Source organism: Balaenoptera musculus, chromosome 5 (assembly GCF_009873245.2).
Source record: "Balaenoptera musculus isolate JJ_BM4_2016_0621 chromosome 5, mBalMus1.pri.v3, whole genome shotgun sequence".
NCBI lineage: Eukaryota > Metazoa > Chordata > Mammalia > Artiodactyla > Balaenopteridae > Balaenoptera > Balaenoptera musculus.
The window spans coordinates 94,355,577-94,377,901 of NC_045789.1; positions in this window are offsets into that span (position 1 = coordinate 94,355,577).

Below are 22,325 nucleotides of genomic sequence, written 5' to 3' on the forward strand. Positions count from 1 at the left end.
TGTTTGCATTCCTTACCCAATAAGACAAGCAAACTACCAGTACTATACAGTACTATGCAAACTACCCATTATTAGGAAGCAAAGTCACTCTTAAAAAACAACTATCAACTACTAAAGAAATGCTATTTAAAGAATACAGTTTGGGCTAGTGCATGAACAAAATGTATTTTTTCTGCTGATGGTAAAAAGAGTACCAAAGGAAGAAGTAGATGACACAGCACGGAAATTGTGAAATAAACTGAAAAAGTTGATCAAAATCAGTGGAGGAGAGAAAGGCAATTTAAGTCATGAAAGACACTGGGGTCAAAATGGTCATTGATACGTGAGTAAGAAGTAATTGGAAGTTTATAACAGAACTCCATTAACATATGTATTTATTTTATATATACTGTGCCCAAATGTATTATATAGCAAAATATACTCATTTCTCCCTACCACATACACTGTCTTGATAAAGTAAGGTATAACTACAGCTTCCATTTTCAAAATGGCATTTGATTAATGAGGGGCACAATTAAGGTGGATTAGTTAAGACCATGAGCTGTGGAGATACCATTACCAGGGTTCAAATCCCAGTGCAGCTATTTACCAACTTGGAAGCCACTTTATCTTTACTAATGTGGAATTAAAATCAGTACCAATCTTATAGGACTGTTGTGACAATAAATTAAATATTTTATGTAAAGGTGCTTATGAGGTACCTGCAAAAGAGTAAGCGTTTAATAACTGTGAACTGTCATTGTTTTGGAGAACATGCATTGCATCATGCTGATAATAGTCACAAACTAGTGACATGATCACAAAGAAGTGATTCCTCATGTCCAATGGTTCCAGTGGCTTTTTGCATTGTATATTGTAACAATGGGAGATAAAAATGATTAAATTATGTGAACGTATAAAACTAATACACAAATGATGGTGCTAATGATTATAAACATTGTGAGATTGTTAGTATTTGTCAAGAGCAAGATGTAATCAAATTCTGAATTTTTTAGTCATCTTCAGATTTTTTTAGCTAAGCATTTACATTATATTAAAAAATCTTTAAATTGAAATCTCTGCACTAAGATTGGATTTTAAAATGGGAATCTAAACCTCTCAAGCCATACTCCCACAGGGAAAAAAAACAATTACTTTTATAATACAATTTTTACAGTATAAAGTTTCTTAAGAAAAGAACAAATTAATACCTATGTTATTTTTATATTAGTATTTGAATGTCAACATTCATGACTATCATAATAAAGATTTGGGGCCAAGATGCACAAAACAGAATCACTTACTGATGATACCCAGTTTCTCCATGGATTGGGCAAATTCAATTTTATAAAATTCTGCCTTAAAGAGTAGAGCATAATTTTTGAAAAAGGGAACATTTTGCATTACATTTAACAAACTCAAGTCATTTGGCGCACCAAGTACCAAAAAGCTAGCATGGAAATTGACAGATACCTATTCAAGGAGATGGGGCAGAGGGGCTTTTATTTTCAGGCTTAGAATTGTCACCTTTCTATGTGGCTCCTGATACACGTGCTCATGTCAGCCTGCACATTTCAGCATATTTAAAGCCTCACACATTTCTTGCCACAAAGTACATCTTCAATAAATCACATGTAAATAATAACCAACTTAAAAAATACCAAAATACTCATTCATGGCTAGAGAGAATTATCACTACCAACTTAAGAAACGTTGAGATTTGACATAGGCTTTGAAAATTAACGTAATTTATGTGGCAATTTTTTAAAAGAACTATAACTCTCTGTACTTTAGTCTCCAAAGGATGACCTCTATTTATATTATGAAATTATGCAGAGTGGTTTAAAAATCAACTTTGCTTTCTCTAGTGCCTGGCATCTTCTGTGTGCCGCCTAGGTTAAAAGATAAAGATATGTTTCCTTATTTGCGTTCATACTTGGCCCTCCTCATGCCATTCAGTCATACGCTTCCATCAGAGTGAACACACTCAGCTAGGATGCTTATATGCAGATTCTTTGTGATACAGATCCATAAAGGACTAAACAAATCTACCTGTGTGTGTGTGTGTGTGTGTGTGTGTGTGAATGTGTGTTTGTGTCTGCTTCTGTGTGTGTGTGTGTGTGTGTCAGGGTTAGGGCCTATTTCACATATGCCTTTGCAAAAGGTTTGTCGTGAAAGAACTCCCCTTCCACCCATCCCCCACTCGAGATCACTACCACCACCACCCCTGCCACCACTCAACTTCATACATGTCTCTTCAAAACGGAGTTCAAATTTCTCAGATCGATGAAGCCCCTCTCTCTCACATTCAATGTCTTCTCTCCCCACAGGAAGAGCTTCCATTCCTTGATGCCTCTTGGTTTGCAAATTCAAACATCACCACAACCTGGGCTTGTGCAATTCACATCCCAGTTTCTGGAGAAGAAACACGTTCTAATAGCGTGAACTGGTCTGAATATGAGCCTCCCAAAATCTACTGACTATATCTCCCTGAGCAAACTCTGCTAGTAAAAGCATGAATTTTCCTCTGAGCAAACACAGTTCAATCCCACATTGATGAAAGAGCACTTCTTCTATTAGCTGAGGTTTATCCTGTGGTCTACAGGCAATTAAACACTGTAACAGACTGAATGCTTATGTTCCCCTAAAATTCATATTTTGAAACCCTACCCCTAATAGGATGGTATTAGGAGGTGGGTCTTTTGGAAAAGAATCAGGATTAGATGAGATCATGAGAGTAGAGACCTCATGAATGAGATTAGTGCCCTTACAAGAGTCACAGGAGAGTTTGCTTCTCTCTCCATTATGTTGAGGACACAGCAAGAAGACGGCTATTTAGGAACTAAGAAGTGACTCTATTTCTGTTTTGTAAATAAGTTCATTTGTATCCTTTTATAGATTCCACATATAAGTGATATCAGGGGATGGATAAGTTGGGAGATTGGGATTGCCATACACACACTACTACATATAAAATAGATAACTAACAAGGACCTCCTGTATAGCACAGGGAACTCTACTCAATACTCTGTAATGGCCTGTACAGGAAAAGAATCTAAAAAAGAGTGGATATACGTATATGTATAACTGAATTCACTTTGCTGTACACATGAAACTAACACAACATTGTAAATCAACTACACTCCAATAAAAATGTTTAAAAAAAAGAAATAAGAAGTAGATCCTTAGCAGGCATGGAAACTGCTGGTGCCTTTCCAGCCTCCAGAACTGTGAGAAATAACTTTATGTTGTTAAGTCACCCAGTTTGTGGTATTTTGTTATAGTAGCCTGAGCTAAGACAAAGATAATATACATTTGCCATCCAGGTTATCTCTTTGTCCTCTGAAGACTAGCATCAACTTTGCTGGATAAGGTCTTTTTCTCCCCCTGCCCATCTTCTTCTGAGAAAAGGGGGTAAGAAATATTTTCCAACCCATTCCATTATCTAGAAATACAAGTGTAATTGAAAGAAAGGGTATTTGGTTGCTGTCATAGGTGGGTCTAAATTACCAAGGGCTTTTATAGTCAAGCAAGGATGTTTGAATATAAGCATTTGGGCAACAGGCAAAGCTGCCACCACTTGAGAGATGGTGTAATTATAAGGCCCTGATTTCTGGGCTCAAGTTATGGAGACATGTTCTAGAAGAAAACACTCTGACTGAACAACATGTCTGTTCCATTAAAACCCCCAAACACAGTCTTTACTCAGCTCTGTGACTAAAACCATTAAGGGCAGAATTCAATCCACTCAATTACACTATGTCCACTGCCATATATTCTTTAAGCAGGAATCTAGAGAAAAGCCAGAAACTTTGGAATCAGAAAAACCTTTAAGTCAATTAACATCTTTGACTTTCTATTACAGGTAAATCTTTGACTTACCTACAAAATGGAGATAATACTCCTCACTCTACAAAATTGTTGTAGAGATTAATTAAGGGGAAAATGTCCTATCTTTTGATTACCTTTAAAGTCAAAGGGGAAAAGAAAGTTTTAAATAAAACCAAAAAAGAACTTAGTTGGCACATAAACACATTTTATCTACTTAAATGCAAATCTCCACATGTAACAATGTCCCTTTTTTTGTTTGCTTCATGTCACTGTCATATTAGAGCTCAAAATTTCCCCACAGCCATTATATACAGCAAGTGTATTCCCTGGGGGCTTTTCCTTCAAGTTATTATAGACATTTTAATACGATATGCTTTTAGTTTGTGCAACATATTTCATGCAAGTCACATCTCAAAATGCTATGCAGAGTTAAATAATTCACTTAGAAAATTCAATAAAACATAAAGTGAATGAGAAGAAGAAATTAGGAAATGTTGACTAGACAGAGCATTGAAAACCTGTGGTTGTTAGTAAAAGAATTAACTCTGGTGAAGCAAAGAATTAGTAGTGAACAAAGCAATTGCTGCAAAATACGCAAAGTGCATGGAGATGCAAGATGTAATGATAAATGTAATATTCCTTATCTAGATGACAACAGGACCAAAGTAATGTAAAACAGAATACAATGAACATTAAAATAAGAGGAGAGATTCCAGAGGCAGAAATTAAAGAGTGTATAGGATTTATAAGGAAACAATAGAAATTCCTTTATCCATCTCTCTGAATCCTGGATATGTTGTGTTTGTAAAATACTTTGGAGCAGTGAAGTCTTTGCTTCCCCAGAAGGAAATGAAGTGTGAGAGCAGCCATTCTTGCACCTGCTTGAGGTACTGTCATAGTTCATGAAAAAGTAGAGGATTTAGGTTCAAAATAAACCTATGAGCATTCATTCCACTCCACCTTGTATTACTCGTTTATCTCGGGAAGAGGGACTTAGCTCTGTGTTTTGGAATTTCATATCTGCAAAATGCTTACATTTGCTTATAACAAATGTGCAGACAGTAAGATCAAAGCTCTTGAATCATGGAATAATCCTAAACAAACATTACTGGCTAGCTTTTCTTGTGCCCTCTTCTCACTGGTTTCCATGGGGCTGAACATTCTCTGCCCATTCATTCTTTTTTTAATTTTCAAAATTAATTGTATTTATTTATGCATGTATTTATTTTTAATTGACATTTAGTTGATTTACCATGTTGTGTTAGTTTCAGGTGTACAGCAAAGTGATTCAGTGTATACGTATATTTTTTTCTTTTTCATATTCTTTTCCCTTATAGATTATTATAAGATATTGAGTATAATTCCCTGTGCTATACAGTAGGTCATTGTTGGTTACCTATTTTATATATAGTAGTGTGTATATGTTAATCCCAAACTCCTAATTTATCCCTCCCCCCGCTTTCCTCTTTGGTAACGATAAGTTTGTTTTCTATGCCTGTGAGTCTATTTCTGTTTTATAAATAAGTTAATTTGTATCAATTTTTAAATTCCATACATAAGTGATATCATATGATATTTGTCTTTCTCTGTCTGGCTTACTTCACTAAGTAGGATAATCTCTAGGTCCATCCATGTTGCTGCAAATGTCATTATTTCATTCTTACCTTTATTCAATCATCTGATGTTTATTGAGCTCTTACATTATTCTGGGGACTGTTCTCTGTGCTTCAAATAGTGTTGAACAAAAGATACAGTTTCTCCTTCATAGAGTGCATAGTCTAATGAGGAAAGAAGACATTACACATGCAAATAAACTAATTACATATTCCAAAGTGGAATTTCAAAAATGTTATAAAAGAAACAAAGGTAATGTAAAAACGAATAAGAGAGGCTGACTGAAAGAATATCAAGAATGTCTTTCCTTTGAAGGGGCATTGAAACTGAAAAATAAATGGTTAGTAGGAGCCAATCATATGGACAGTAGGAAAAGCATGTTCTAGGCAGGTGGAAGAACTTGTGCGCAGACCTCAAGGTGGAAAAGAACCTGGTGTGTATAAGGGAGAAAAAAAGCAAGTGCGTGCAACAGCTGGGCTTCCTCTGGGCTCTGAAGCCTCTGTGCTTTCTTCTATCACTGTGCATCTCACACTGTGGTATAATTTTCTATCTACAGGTGCACCTCTTCTACAGGATTGACATATTGAAGCTAGTGGCTGGGTCCATCTTCTCTGTAAATTCATGTTGCCTATTACAGACCCTAATACACTGTGGATACTCCATAAATATTTAACCAGTGAAGGGACACTGGCCCATGGTGTAAGGTACTGGGAGAATAAATATTTCACTGCTGGGAAAATACAAAAGTTGAGTTAAATCTCTGTCTTTCAATTGCACATTTTCCTTTCAATGTATTGAAAACCTGTGATCTAATAGGGAGTATAACACCCTTAGTGGCACAGAAAAGAACAAGAGTCCCTGCCCTCTGTGGTCTCAGAATAGAGTGGGGAGAAAGATAAGTAAATGAATGATTAGAGAAGCGAGAAGCATGTGTTAGATTTTATGATAGATGCCACAGTGACAAGACACAAAAATCAGCCAAGGGTATCTTTGAAGGCTTTCTGGAGCTGGTTTCTGCTTCTTTCTACAATATTTGCTTTTTAAACTAGTTTCAGTCCTTTTAATTTGACACAATAATTGCACTGAAAAAATGTGCAGAGAAAGAAAATAGTAGGAATAAAATTTTAAATTACAGAGCCACTGCTCTCAAAATATGGTAGGGGTTTTCATAAAGAATTCTAGGACAAGTCTTTAATTTGAGATACCCTGGAAACCTTGTTGGATTACTAATAGGAGAGAATATTTTAGGATATCATGGAAGCCTTCATAGAAGAAGTGGAACAGAAACTGATCCTGAAATAAGGAAATTAATATTAGAAAAAGTAAAGAGTAACAGAAAGGTATAGGGCCTATGTGAAAATGGTAAGTAGTTAATTTAGCAGTAGTTTGTCTATATTCAAGCAGGGATAGTACCTTATGATTCCTATTTAGAGAGGGGAAAACTGATCCTCAGATAAGTTCCAAGGCCACAGAGTGAATACGTAACAAAATTAAGATATATAACACAAAGTCCAGTGCTATTTCCACAGGACTGGTTGGGAATGTCTGATGTATCTATTATTCTTGGTAGATGGATTCATACGTGGGAATTAGTAAAAAAAAACAAACAAAAACAAACAAATAAAAAACAGTTCCAAACTAGGGATCCAAACAATCCTGGGATCTACAAGAAACAGTCCTGCTACCCTGCCTTTCCTCAATCATCTCTCCCTTAGATCCCATAAGTACCAAAGAGACTTAATAGTTGGTTGGTATTAGGGACTGAATTGTGCACTACCATCTCCCCCAAACCAAAATTCATATATTGGAACTTCAGCCAATGTGACTGTATTTGGAGTATGGCCTTTAGGGAGGTAATTAAGGTTAAATGAGTTCGAAGCATGGGTCCCTAATCTGATAGAAATGGTATCCTTATAAGAAGAGGAAGACCCCAGAGAGCTCTCTCTCTCTCTCTCTGTGCCTGCACAGAAGAAAGGCCACATGAGGACACCACAAGAAGTTATCATCTACAACCAAAGGAGAGCAGCTTCACCAGGAAAACTTTGCTGTCACCTTGATCTTGGACTTCTAGGCTCCAGGACTGTGCTAAAATGAATTTCTGTTGTTTAAACCACCCAATCTGGCATTTTGTTATGGCAGCCTGAGCAGACTAATACGGTCACGTAAGGAGACAAGTGGTGATTACTTTGTGTATCATTCAACAGTCAAGTTACAGAGGGAGTGCTGCAACACATCATGATGAAATTGGTTTACCCACATGTTAGCCACCTGGCCAGTGGACCAGCCTAATTGTGATGAAATAAATCTTTGAGAGATTTCAAGATGCAAAAGAAGGATTACCCTGATCAGCCTCATTTTCCACTATGAGTCTTCTCATGGTCTCCTCCCCTTTATCTTGGTCTGAGGCCACTGTGAACAGATTCTTAAGTCTTTCTAGAACACTTTCATGGAACAAATGGCAAACTCCACTTCACAGATAAAGAAACTGAGGACCAGGAGTAAGCTGTTCAAGGTCACAGAGCCAATAAGTACTACACTTAAGTAGACTTAATAAGTAGACATCTCTTTATTTGTTTTCTTCAGTTTCCTAGCCTGTTTGGCCCTGTTTCCATAACCCTGATGTTGGTTCACAGGCTTCTGACTGTGGGCTGACATTGATTGCTAAGATTTCTACTCATAGTATAGGACTCCATGCCCTTTCATTAGATTCCAAGTCATAATCAGATTGGGGTGATCCCAGGGAAGCCCAAAGACACATTTTTTAGTCTGAGTTCATCTTAACCTGAAGAAAGCAAGAGAAAATGGATTTGGATTCAAGCAGAAAGGAGTCAAGTAGAAGAATTCGTACTTTGTTGAAGCTGCCAAATTCATCCTTCTCCAAATATGGAAACTCAGGCCAAAGTGGTTATGACTCTCCTAGGATCATATAGCTACCTAAAGTCATTATATGTATGGGCATGTGTCTTACAAGAAAGGAATTCTTAAGTTGGAAAAAGGAAAGTACGAAACTTTTGTTCAGTTTTTAATTTAGAATCATGAAGAAAATTCAGTGCATAAATCACAGGAAACAAAAAATGCACTGAGGAATTTCTGTGTACCACACAAAGTATTTCACTTAGGGAAGCCATAGCCAAACAAACAATTTTAGTCAAAACCCAAATATAGGAATAAAGCTCACTAAATTACAGAAATAATAATCCTAGGTTTTCTGCAGACTTAGCTACAGACCTCCCTCCCTGACCCCCAATATCCTCACACTCCCTCCCAGGCTTGTAGCCACATTGCAATCTAAGTTGACTGTTTGTTCTTGCAAATCGCATTTCATAAATTGTTGTATCTAACATTTACCTCAGTTTAAAGTGCATGATGTCGACACTTCCCTCTACCTCCCAATTTTGCAATTCTTTCTAAAATAGCAATAAACATTTTTCCAGCAGGATGTGTTTCCTTAAAAACTCCGGTTGCTTATTGTTCATTTTCTATTTCAGCCAATACACATGTAGAGCTTCTCTTATTACTTCTTTATTTGTGAGCTAAAACACTGAGACTAAATTTACTACTCAGTCAGCCATCAGTCCCACTGGGTATGAAAAAATAAATCTACTTACCCAGAAATTCTCCATCTTCCAGCAACTCTGGGGATAATTCTTATACTTTCTTTCCAGGAAAGAGTCGAGGGAGGGAAAAACCAGTGGCCTTCTACTTTTAGAAATTATATCAAGCAGCCTGGCATTATAAATTTTTGTTTGTCCTGCTTCATGGAGAAAATCTGACCTCATATAGCCTGAACACTCACCTCTGGTGAACTCTAAAAGTCAACCACTGTGTGAGTCACTCCAGGGGAGCTTAAGTTGGTGGGATGTAATTTAGTGTGCCCCAGCAGGAAAGAAACTAACAAACTCTTTGTGTCAACACTCTAGTCTCCCAACAAAGAACTCAGTCGATCAACTGATCAAAAACTTTTGCCTTAAAAAAATTTAACTAAATAGATTGTGTGTGCCTCTGTGTGTTCGTGTTCTCATTTGACTAAACTCTTCCTAATTTATCCTTGTTAGCTATGACTATTTTATACCAAATGATTTAATTAGATCAAGGAAAGAATATAATAACAGAAGTGCTACTATGAGCTACTATGAGTTCTGATCTAAGATACTTCTAGGTACATTATCTGATTTAATTCTTATAAGGATATTCTCAGAATATTTATTAACTCCTGTATCTGCCTACATAAAAGTTGATTTGCCAAGTAGCTTGCATGATAGCCTGCATCAATGAAATAGATCTTCAAATAATCCTAAATAAAGTTTATAATTGTTATCCATTGCTCACTGGTCACTTTTCTTTTGCAAAAGCTAGCAGTTCATGTTTACGGTTTCAGCAGTTTAAAAATGTGCACTATAGATCAGTGATTCTCAGCTTGTGGTGATTTTGCACACCCCTGCCCACTGCCCCACCCAGCACAAAAATATTTAGCAATGTCTGGAGATAATTTTGGTTTTCACAACTAGGAGGGGTGCTACTGGCTTTTGGTGGGTAGAGGTCAGGGATGTTACTAAATACCTTACTGATGGCCCTCCACAGCAAAGAATCATATGACCCAAAATGCCAGTAGTGCCTAGACTGAGAAATTCTGCTCTAGATATTTTCTTCTATGTTTTATTCATTTAACACACATTTATTTAATACCTGTTTTGCACCTGGTATTTTGTTATGACATACGAAAACAAATCAAAGACAAGATCCTTGACCCCAAGGATTTCACAATCCACTGAGAAGAAATAATAAAGGCAATACACAGTTTTGGGGGCCTCACAAATGCCAGGAACTGTGCCAGAAAGTTGTAACACAGCAGAGGCCAATAAAGATATAGTCCTAACCTCACTGAGATGACAGTTTCATAAGAAAGACGGACATCAAATAATCAGTGTTTCAAAGGAGAGGTGCAGGCTGCTATAAGACTATTTAACTTAAAGGATTAGAAAAGGTTGCCCGAAGGAATTGACATTTGAGAAAGTTCTAAAGTACGAAAAGGGATTCACAATCTCAGAGAAAGACACCATAGCAAGTATGAAGGTGCATGAATTGAAGAAACTGAAGGAAAGGTAGAAAAGCAGAAAGTTAGGCTGCTGAGTTTAGTCAGGGGACCGGTGCAGTATTGTGATAGATGCTATTCTGCCATCATGAAGTATTCTTAACCAGGACTCATTTCAAAGAGAAAGTAATATCAGAGCTAGGATTTGAAACTTGGGTCTCAGTGAATTAGGGAGGGAAAAAAAAAAATCCAGGCGAAGGAAATGGAGGTTAGAGGTGGCACAGCTTGCTGGAAGAATGACAGGGGTTCAGATGTCTGAGCAGGTAAGTGTGTGGGTGACAGGAATGGGATAGGAGGATCTAGACTAACCAGGCGTCTGCTCCCTCATGTTTCTTTGAGTCCTGTCCAGATGCATGAATGGTTTAAAATGACTTCTATTTTCCCCTCAAGATATGTGAATGATTCCTAACAGACCCTTCTTTATAAGCTTTATGAAATCAAAGAGCCTTAACAACAGGCCCAGGTAGATTTTGTCCCAGCAGGAGCCTAAATTTGATTGATGAAACGGGATCTTAGCAAGACCTTTTCCAATCCCCTCTGCCCTGCCTTCCTCTTCACTACCCTGCATTACTGATTGTACTTCCACAGTTTCAAGCTCTGTTTCAGTAAAAAGTCCCAATTCACTTCAGCCTTCATGCCTTTGTACCTTCCCTCAGTTCTGGGCTTTTTAAGAGCCTGGTGGCTTTTTGATTGCTGGTGTTCTTAACAACACTTTTGGCAAATCACCCGGTACCTCCCACACACAGCCAGCTCTTCACAAACAATAGGAGTGCATGAAATTCAATTCACAACACTGCAGCTTACACATTCCAAGCTCACTGAAGAGATAAGCCCTCCAATTAATGATCTCCCTGTGTAATTGCTTTCCCTCACTTACCCAATTTGCTTTTGATCATGCTCTGTTACAAATTCCCTCACCTGCTTATGTAGTGAGTTCCTTTCAAAGGGAACCAGTGGGGGCTAAAGGGGGTGGGCTGGGTAGTTGGATACACAGTGAGGTGGTTTTAAGTGGATTTTTGACCTGTCATCTTTCCACTTAAGTCTCCCTATGTATTGTATCAAGACTACCTGAGGTCTTCCTTGCACTCCTCACTGGGTGATAAATACCAGTTGTTTCCTTTTGTTCCTTTGACTCTCTTAAAAGACTGTCTATTTTGAAAAGGACTGAATCATTAATCTCAATTTGAATGCCTCCTGCATGTCCAAAGCCAATGGTTAAGACTAATCAGTCTGATGGTTGATTTCCCCAGTGACAATGCAATCTAGGATGTCAGCTATTATAACTTATTCATCTGTCACCTCATTTTGGGGCTCTGTGTGTGGCGCATAGTAGGAGTTCAGTAAATATTTATACCATAGTTATATGGATGAATATTTAATCATGGCACTAAACTTAGCTTAAGGAGTTTAAAAGAAAGTGAAAGAGATGAAAATGTGGATAAAAAAGAAATATGTGCAGAAACCAAATGGGTTAGAGACAACATCAGAAGCCAGAGGTTCTGATTTAATAAGGCTGGTATGGGCATCTGATCCTGCAGTTTACAAGTGTTCTGCTGACCTTGATGTGGATGGTAGCAGACAGCTACTTAAACTCTTTGAAAACACTTGTGTAAACAAGAAAGTCTGGTCCCAGAATCAGAAAATCAGGTCTCAAGGCTAGGACTCAAGTTCAGTTTCACCATTTGCTGGTTGAAAATGAACCTCGGTGCAATTCCCACTTGCACAGCCCCTGCCTGTGCCAAAGGTGAGTGATGGCAGCACCTCCGTTCCAGGCTAAAAGTGAGAGGCAAAAGAGAAGAGGCATGAGAAAATGATTCGCAAACTGCAAAATTAGCTACAGTTATTTAACAAAATAGAATGGATTAGAGCCCATTAAGATGAGATGGATGATTTAAAAGATGTATTCAGATGATAGGGAAACAGAATAAGAGCTGATCATTCGAACAGCTTCTTTATTATTTTTATTTTATTTTATATTTGATCTTTAGAGAAAATGTCTTGAGATGTTCTTAATGGGCTATAAAAGACATTAGCATTGGAAAATGTGTAATATGTCATAGTGTTCTTCAGATAATATTTATTGAAACTCACCTGCCTTAATCTGAGCTGCATTATACACGTAGTGCCTGCAGGTTGATAGGGCATTCACTATTCACTCCACTAACAATTATAAGGGGCCTTTACATAATGAATCATGTGGGTAAGAACATGTCATTTAAGTCACAGCGGAAAGGGTCCCGGTCTCACTGATTTCGATGTCTTGGGTTTTTCTTTCCATAGAAGTGTGACTATCCCTGAGCAATGGCTCTCTCCATATCACTCTACTCAGGAAATGGAAGTAAATAAGGAAAATGTACCTTTATTTCCTCTTTGTCAAATTGACTGCTGGATAGTCACAAGGGGGAGCTGATACATTATATAAATGAATTGAGTTTCCTACAAAAATGCATTCAAAGGTGGCTTGAAGGTCACATGGCAGCCATATGAAATAATTCAGTTCAATCAATTCATTTCTCTTGAACCAACACTTTAATGAATACTTTCAATTATGCAGGACTGTAGAGGAGGGAGGGGTGTGTGTGAGAGGAATCCAAAGATTAGTAAATGAGGGCCTTTGTCCTCCAGGGCAGGGCCTTCCCAAATCTGACAAATAGAGTGGGAGACTTAAGATGCATTTTTCCCTGACCCAAGACCAATCCTTCTTTGGCTTTATTAACATTGAAGAGACAGGCTGAATTTTCAAAACCTGAAATAAGAGAGGTCAAAAAGAGATCATCTCAGAGAGTATCTGAAGCATAAAATTAATCTGACTTTCCATGGGTTTCTAAGCTTCTCACACTGAAGAAGTTCTCTCTCATATATATATTTCCCGTGTATGGATCAGAGAAATCTATACACTTGCCTCAACATTCAAGATCATTCACTTAGATTTCCTTTTTCAAGTTCCCTTAGAAGGTCATATTTTTGAAGCTAGTCCTTCTACAACCTGATGATCAAACGCCACTTTTCTGAACCCCATTCCATTCATCTATGTATCTGTATTAATCATATTCATTACTCCCCTTCTCTCTCTCTCTGTCATCAACCACAGTAGAATAACAGAAGATACGGAAGGTGCGGGAAGCTGCAGAAAGAGTAAGATGTATTTTAATCATAGTATTTTTGAATTATCCTGCTTCTGAGGGTGACCCAGGAAATGGCCTTTTTTAGGCCTCTAGGTAGGAGAAATTTCTTCCATTCTCCTATGAATCTAAAAGCACTGCATTTTTTTCTCTAGTAAGGCAACTGTGCTCATTACTTTCTATTACAGTGATCTGTCTGTCTATATGTTACCTTTCCTTGAGTAGATTTTAAACTCTTTGCAGCCTGGATCATATTCTAGTTCATCTCAGTTTTCTTCACATAGCCAAGCACTGTGTTTTGTATAGGGCAACAACAACAGGTATGGCTGCTGTACCAAGTGAGAGAGGAGGATGCATGATACTGCAATGTCCTGAGAAAACTCCATCTTCGTTGATGAGAAAGCTCCATACACAGAAGCATATCTGAAGAGATCCTGCATTTTATGATCCGCACAGTAACGTGTCTACCTCTTCATGTGCACTGCCTTAACAGTGTTGCCATTTGCTTTTACAATGGAATGCCTTGCCACGTGACCCCTGGAACTAATTTGGCTGAGTTTACAATTCCAGATAACAGTTCACTGAAGCTTTATTACTACACCAGTAACCTAATTAAAAAAAAAAAAATTAAGATCGACTGTAGGAGAACTTGAAGTAGTCTGTCACTACAGATGAGCTATGCCATCATTAACCTTTAAGGTCACATTAGCTATTATTGAAGTGTCACATATCACTGTGTCGAGATTAAATTAGACAAACTATTACTTCATTATTGTGCTAACAAATCTCAAGCTTTTCTGAATTAACATTATACAGACTGGAGACTTCCTTAGCCAGTTTAGTAATAGTGCACAGATTTAAACTATTTAGATGTAATGTATGAGATCAATTTCCTAGCTGGAAAAAAAATCTTCTGAAGCTACTTTCAGTTATGGTAAAGACGTGAACAGATTTGGGACTAAATTACCAGTTGACATTTAATTTTAAGGCAATGTGTTGAAGAAAAGTTGATGTCTATTGATTTTATTCTGGGACCCTTTTACTTTAATGTCAGAATTTCTCAGATATAATAAAATAAGTTTATACTTTATCTAAAGAGAATACATGGCTCTGAAAACATCAAAGACAACTTGTGATGTAAAAGAGCAGCCCACTTGAAGCCTTGTTTTGAAAAGGTTATTATCCAATCAATACACTAAAATATGGTGTATGAGACATCACAGACAGTTGGCTGGAAGTGTGGATTAATTCCAGGTTTATGTAATGGCTGAGAGAGAGAGCCAGGACTGTATCTTTCCTCAATCCAGCAAATATTGTCTTATAACAATGGCTCTGGAAGGGACTTTAGAGACAAGCTAGTCAAACCCTTGCCATTTCATGAATAAGGAAAAAGGTTCAGAAGGTTTAAGTGATTTCCTCAGAGTTACAGAGCTTAAAGCACCATCAGGGAACAGGACCACTCTTGTACGCAGACCGCCAAAGCAAGAAACTGCAAAGGAAGCCTCCTCACTTTGCTATCTCTAAAATTGTGAAGAAACAGAATTTGTCAAAGTTGATTGATAGACATGCTACGGGGTGGGAGATAAGGAAAAGTCTTGTGTTCATAATCCAATATCTTTAATAATAAAATTTATTTCTATTATTTTATAAAAAGTACTCTTTTATCATAATTGAAACTTTATGGAGAGGCTTATCTTCAATGCATACCCAGCCAATCCAGAACAATGAGAGCTGTACTTTTGACAGAGCTGCAAATTATTTTTAACCATATTTAATTTAAACACATTAGGAATCCTTGCTTTTTTCCCCAATCATTTTTTTATAAAGTAACAAAGCAAAATACAATCAAATTTAGTATTAAAGTTACATAATTAAATATACATTTGTGAAATCGCCAAAGTAGAACTGTTGACTGATAAGTAATACCACCATGGAATATTTTTAATTTTTCTCTTGTGATTCACGATAGCCGGGTTGGAATTCAGTATAGCAAGCCCAGTTTGCAGCTGTCAATCTCTAATGTATAAAGGAATGATTGTTCAAGACTTGAAAGTATTAATGGTAAGAAAATACTAAGCAAAATATCATTGAAATAAAATGGAGGATATGCTTACCAAAGAGCACTAAGAACGTTTTCAGAGGCAATGACCCAGAAGGTAAAATGAATAGTAGGAGAAGGAATAGAGAGGACTTTTACCTCACTGCTCTTCTGAATAGTGCCCCTACGCTATCTATCTGGATGAGATGGAAATCACAATGCCAACATTGAAAACCAAACATTTTAGATTATACGGACAAATATAAAATACATAATGATGATGATACTATTTTAAAAGCACAGAGCTGAGGTTATATTCCAGGGGAAATTATAGATGGCTCCAAATATCTCCATATTGATGTATATGAAGCCTTAATTTGTGATCAAGTAGCCTCCTGGGCCGCCATAATAGACAAGGTGAACAAAAAGTGATAGAGTCCCTGCTCTCCCATTAGCTTATCAAGAAGAGCAGTTTTGTTTTTATTTTTACATATTATAGTTCCAAGTAAAATTTTATTTGAAGACAATAATTCTACTGATCTAGACAAAATGTACAATGTTTGTCTGGATTTTTTATTTTCCACTTGGATGTTAGTAATCATGGAGACACCCAAATTTGCTAATCAAACCAAGATTGATCATGGGCATCTCAGAGGATTCTTTTTCAACAATGCATCTCATGGCAAATAATTAGGTACAAACTATGAATTCATGTTTAAAACTCTGAGGATATCAACTTTCTTGTGTAAAGTGGCATGAAGTATAGAATCTAAGAAGTATTTCTTTTTCATGATATGCTTTCATGCTTCAAAGTTATTCACTTCCTGAACCAAACCACCTGCTGATTAGATTGATAAGGATAGAATTTTCTCCCCAAGGGTAACTAGGGAAGAAAAATTATATTTGCAACATAAAAAGTCATTGATGAGCTGAGCCCAATGGTGCCATATTCCTTCCTGCTTTTATGCCCCACACCTAGTTTCCTTTGCCTGCTCTGCTCCTCTCCTCCACCCACTACCTTAACCCATCCTGCCCAACACCAATCCTTGCTTGATTCGTCCTTCTACACAGAGGTTCTTAACATCTTTATGTATGTTGTGGACTCCCTTGGCAGTCTAATGAAGCTTATTTACCCCATTTAAGAGTAATGTGTTTAAAACCATAATAAACATATATAGGATCATAAAGGAAGCCAGTTATTGAAACTTTTAAAAATAGCAAATTTAAAATAAAGGTATATATGTATATATCCCTTTTATTAACATATTAAATAGCAAGATCTTTCAGGAAATCTAATTGCTACCATAATTTTCAATTTGTGATGAGTTAAATGACATTTTGATACATCAATAATAACTGTAATATCTATAAGAAAATGTGACAACTTTTATTGGCCACAAAGTTACAGATCTGTGGAAACCAATGAGTTCTGTTGCTCTCATTCATAGTTAATAGAAATGCTAAATTTTAGTTAGATGCTAATGAAATCAAGAATTTATATTTTTTTCAACCCAAACTAATGGACTCCTGATCAAACACCCAGGTTAAATTCTACATTTTATTCAGGAGTCACCTTCTCAAAATAAAAAGCTTTTGGAGAACCCTTCTCCACATCCATAAGCACCCTTTCTTAGTACTCTGAAGGTAGCATATACTTGCCTCTACCAAAGAACTTGGTTCAGTGTATTGCCATTTTATCATTAATTTCATTTCATAAAGTATTTATTTGAATACTTAAGTAAAACACAAATATGTTCTCATTGTCAAAATCCAAACAACTTAGATAAAGGCAAAAACCCTGTTGACTATCTGACCCACCACTGAAAATTGTCCATCCTAAATCCCGTTCTCCTAAAGTAACATCTATTATAATTTTTGTTTATATTCCTTTAGATCTATGTTTTAAGCATTTACACACACACACACACACATTTACATACTAAATATATATATGTATGAGGTGTTGTGTGTGTGTTTGAGAAGCTTTTAAGATGATCAAGAATAATGTAACAAATGTCCATATCCCAAACACCCAGAATTAATATCTATTAATACAATATTTGTTCAAGATTTTTTCAGGGAATGATGAATTAAAGATAAAGGTAAAACTTCCTCTGCTCTGAGAGCCCTCCAATTTCATTTCCCTGTATACTATCTGGAACTTCAAGAAAAAACACATAATGAGTTTAGTTCATGTTTATATATTAGCTATATATACATTTTTGTATAAATGTACATGCAGATGTACATGAAATATTTAATTTTATGTACATAAAATATAGTTTTGATGTATGTTTAATTTCCATGAATAATATCATATTGTATATATAATTCTTTGTCATGTTTCTTTTCTCTCTCAGTTATGATATTTTGTGCATCTACCCATATTTCCATTTAGAGATCTACTTTATTTGTATTGAGTATCATATCATGTCCCATATAACTATATCACATTTTATTCAATCATCCACCTTCTGAAAAATATTTTGCTAAACACCTTGTATATTATAAACAATACTGCAGTGAGAACCCTCCTCGATATTTCTACACAAATGTGAGAAAGATTCCCTTTGCAGAATTGGAATATATGAGTTTGGATATATTTATTTCTACTTTTATCAGGATATGTCAAGTTACTTTCAAAGTGTGTCTATTTAAATTCCCGGCAGCTGAAGATGATGATCCTATTTCTCCAAATGTTTGTTACTGTCAGATTTTTTAAAATTTCGTGACATTATTGAGATATTATTGAAGTAAATGCACATATTTGAATAGTACAATTTGAATGGTTTTGACATTTGTATACGCATATGAAATCAACCGTAGAATCAAGATAATGAATAATTCCATCATCACCAAAAGTTTCCTTGCATCCATATGCAATACATTCTTTATTCCAACTCTGTCTCCAAGAAATAACTGACTTGCTTTCTGATAATATAAATTAGTTTATTCTGTCTAGAATGTTATATCCATGGGAGCATAAAGTGTAAACTCTTTGTTCCTTGCTTCTTTCACTCAGAGTAATGATTTTCAGATTCATCTTCTGTGTATAAATAAATAGTTATTCCTTTTAAAGTTTAAGTATCCATTCACCTATTCATGGATATTTGAGTTGTTTCCTGTTTGGGGCCATTACAAATAAAACTACTAGTAATACTCATATAAAAGTCTTTACTCATACATATTTTTGTGTTTTTCTTTCTCATTGTAAATAACCAGAAAGAGAATGCCTGAGTCACAAGATAGGTGTACATTTAACGTTTTAAGAAAAATTAATTAATTAATTAAAAAATATAATAATAATACCAAACTTCCAGGTAGTTGTAAGAATTGAATTAAGTAGTCATAATGCTAAGGGCTTTGCACATACTAAGTGCTCAAAATTGTATTGTCTTTATTATAAAGGTTATTATTATTATTATAACAAAAAAAAAGAACAGAGGGAAGGGTAGAAGTCACTCTAAGAATACAGGCTCCTGAGGGATCATTTTGGCTAAATTTCTCTAGTCAGACTTCCTTATTCCTTACTTATTCCCGAGCAAGAGCTGTAGGTCCAGTGGTGCGCCTGTAAGTGTTTAACAGTTGGCACTCCGAAAAGAAAAATGTGTGTGTATATAGACACACACACATGGATACACACACACATTTAATGTATATTTTATGGATATAAAAGATATGTAGTGCACAATTTACAGATAATAATAAATATTTTTTCTCTGTGTATTTAAAAAAAGAAATAGCCAAACTATTTTTCTAAGTAGTTGTACCCTTTTGTGTTCCTATCAGCAGTATATGAAGTTCCAGTTGCTCCAAATCCTTGCCATTACATGGTAGGCTCATTCTCTCTCATTTTAACAAATCTAAAATGAAATGGGTGTGTAGTGGTATCTCATTGTTATTTAATTTGCATTTATCTGATAATTAAAGGTATTAAGTATCTTTTTACGTGCTTATTTGCCATTTCAATCTTTTCTTTTGTAAAGTATCTAGAACTTTTACCCAATTTATTATTGAGTTGTAAACATTCTTTATAAATTCTAAGAACAATCCTTTGTCTCATATGTGTCGTAAATATTTTCTACCAGTATGTAGCTTTTATTTTCATCTCTTTAATTATTTCAATGGAAATTTAAAAAATTTTAGTTAGATCCAACTAATTATCTTTTTCATATTATACTTCATGCTTTTTGTGTTGTATGTAAGAAATCTTTGCCTATATCGGGATATCAAAATTTTTCTTGTTTTCTTTCAGATGTTTTATTCTTTTAGATTTACAATTAAGTCGATGATCCATTTGTAACTCAGTTATGATAAGGCCTTCATTTGTCCTGGCTATTTTAAATTCTTTATATTTACATATATATTTTTAAATCTATTTATAAAATCTTGTCAACTTATGAAAGAAAAAAATCAGGTGCTGAAACTTTGTCATTACATTGAATCTTAGAATTTAAAAATTTGACATTTTAACACTAATGATCTTTCCAACTCATGATTAGCATATATCTCTACATTTATATAGGTCTTCTTTGATTTTATTAATATTTTGTAGTTTTCAGTATGAAGGACTTGGCTACGTTGTCTTAGAAATTTTCCTAAGTATTTTATGATTTTGATGTTATTGTAAAACGGTTTTAATTTTTTTTATTTTCCAGTTGTTTGTTTCTAGTACATACAAATCCACTTTATATTTTATATTAACCTTGTATCTGAAATCTTGCTAAATTTATTTTTTAATCTTAGTAATAATTTGTAAGTTCTTTTCTGCAAATTCCTGCAAATAAGGAGAGCTTAGCATCTTCTTTTCCAATCTTTGTACTTTTTATCCTTTTTCTTGACTTATTGCTGTACCTAGCACCTCCAGTATAATGTTGAATAGTCATGACAATAACAAACATCCTTGTCTTTTTCCTATCATAAAAGGAAAAAATTAAATTTTCCATTTGTAAGAATAATATTGGCTGCGGAATTTTCATAGAGGTACTTTATCATTGAGAATATTTCATACTAGTCCTAATTTGCTGATAGTTTTTATCTTGAATGGATATTCAATTTTGTCAAATGGTTTTTCTGCAACAATTGAAATAATCTAATCATACTTCGTTTTCACATTTCAATTATATTTTTTAAAAAGCTTTGATTTTTTTTGTTAATGTGGTGAATTACATTTATTGATTTGCAAAACGATAAACCAATCTTACATACCTGGGATAAACCTTGCTTGCTCATGATGTATTATCTTTCTTATTGTCAGATTTGATTTGGTAATATGTTTCTAAGAAATTAGCATATCTGTTCATGATGGATATTTAATTTTTTTGCAATATTTTTTTCAGATATTAGGGTTATCATTGGCCTCATAAAATGATTTGGGTACTACTCTTTTCTCATCTGCATTCTGAAAATGTGTGTGAAAAATTGATGTTATTTCTTCATTGGATGTTTGATAAATTACACCAGTTAAATATCTGGGCCCAAAGATTTAATTTTGAGAATTTTTTAAATAACAAATCTGATTTATTTAACAGTTATAGAGATATTATTCAGATTTTTCAGGGGGAAGGTATAGCTATTATGTATTTTTCAATAAATTTTTGTGTATCACCCAAGTTGTCAAATTTGTTCCCCTAAATTTGTTAATAGAATTCTCTTATGATCATCTTAATGCCTAGGATCTGAGATGATAATTTATTTTTCATTCCTGATGTTTGTGATGTTTTTCTCCTGGCAAATCCCTACCATCACCAGATGGAATCTCTGTGTATCTTTTTTTTTTTTTTTTTTAATTTTTTTTTTAACATCTTTATTGGAGGATAATTGCTTTACAATGAATGGTGTGTTAGTTTCTGCTTTATAACAAAGTTAATCAGCTATACATATACATATATCTCCATATCTGGTTGATCAATTTGTTTGATCCTTTAAAATAACTATGTATTGGCTTTGTAAATTTTCTCCATTGTTTGTCTGCTTTATGTTTCTTTGATTTCTGCTTTTTATTACTGTTCTCCTTCTACTTAGTTTGGGTAAAATTTCTCTTCTTTTTCCAGCTTTTTAAGGTGAAATATTATGTCTTTAATTTTATATCTTCCTTCTTTTATAATATAAGCACTTAAAATATGAATTTTACCTAACCATTGCTTTACCTTGAACCCACAAATTTTGACATGTATTTTTCATTGTCATTGATGTTAAAGTATCCAAATGCTATAATATCTGTTCTCTGCCAACCTGTCTGATGTCATGTGCACCCTTCTGCTTCTTATTCATTCCTCTTTAATGATACTGGCCTATTTTCTATTGTTGATCATGTCCCAAGGATACCACCCCCACTTTAGTGCTTTTGCAATAATTGCTCCCTTTCCTTGGACTAAAATCCTCTGCCTCCAGATCTCTACATTGCTAGGTTTTCAGGTTAACTTTCCTGCAAAGATCTTCATTTTTTCTGTCAGTCTGATTCCCCAATCTCCTTCACATCATCCACTTTTATTTCTATCATGGCATTTGTTACTTGACATAATCATGCTTCCGTATTGCTTTGTTAATTTAATATATTTTCCCACCTAGACTGTTTAGTCTGTTAAAGGATAAATCTTACATATTTTACTCACTAATGTATCCACACAATGCTGGGTGGTAGGGGCTC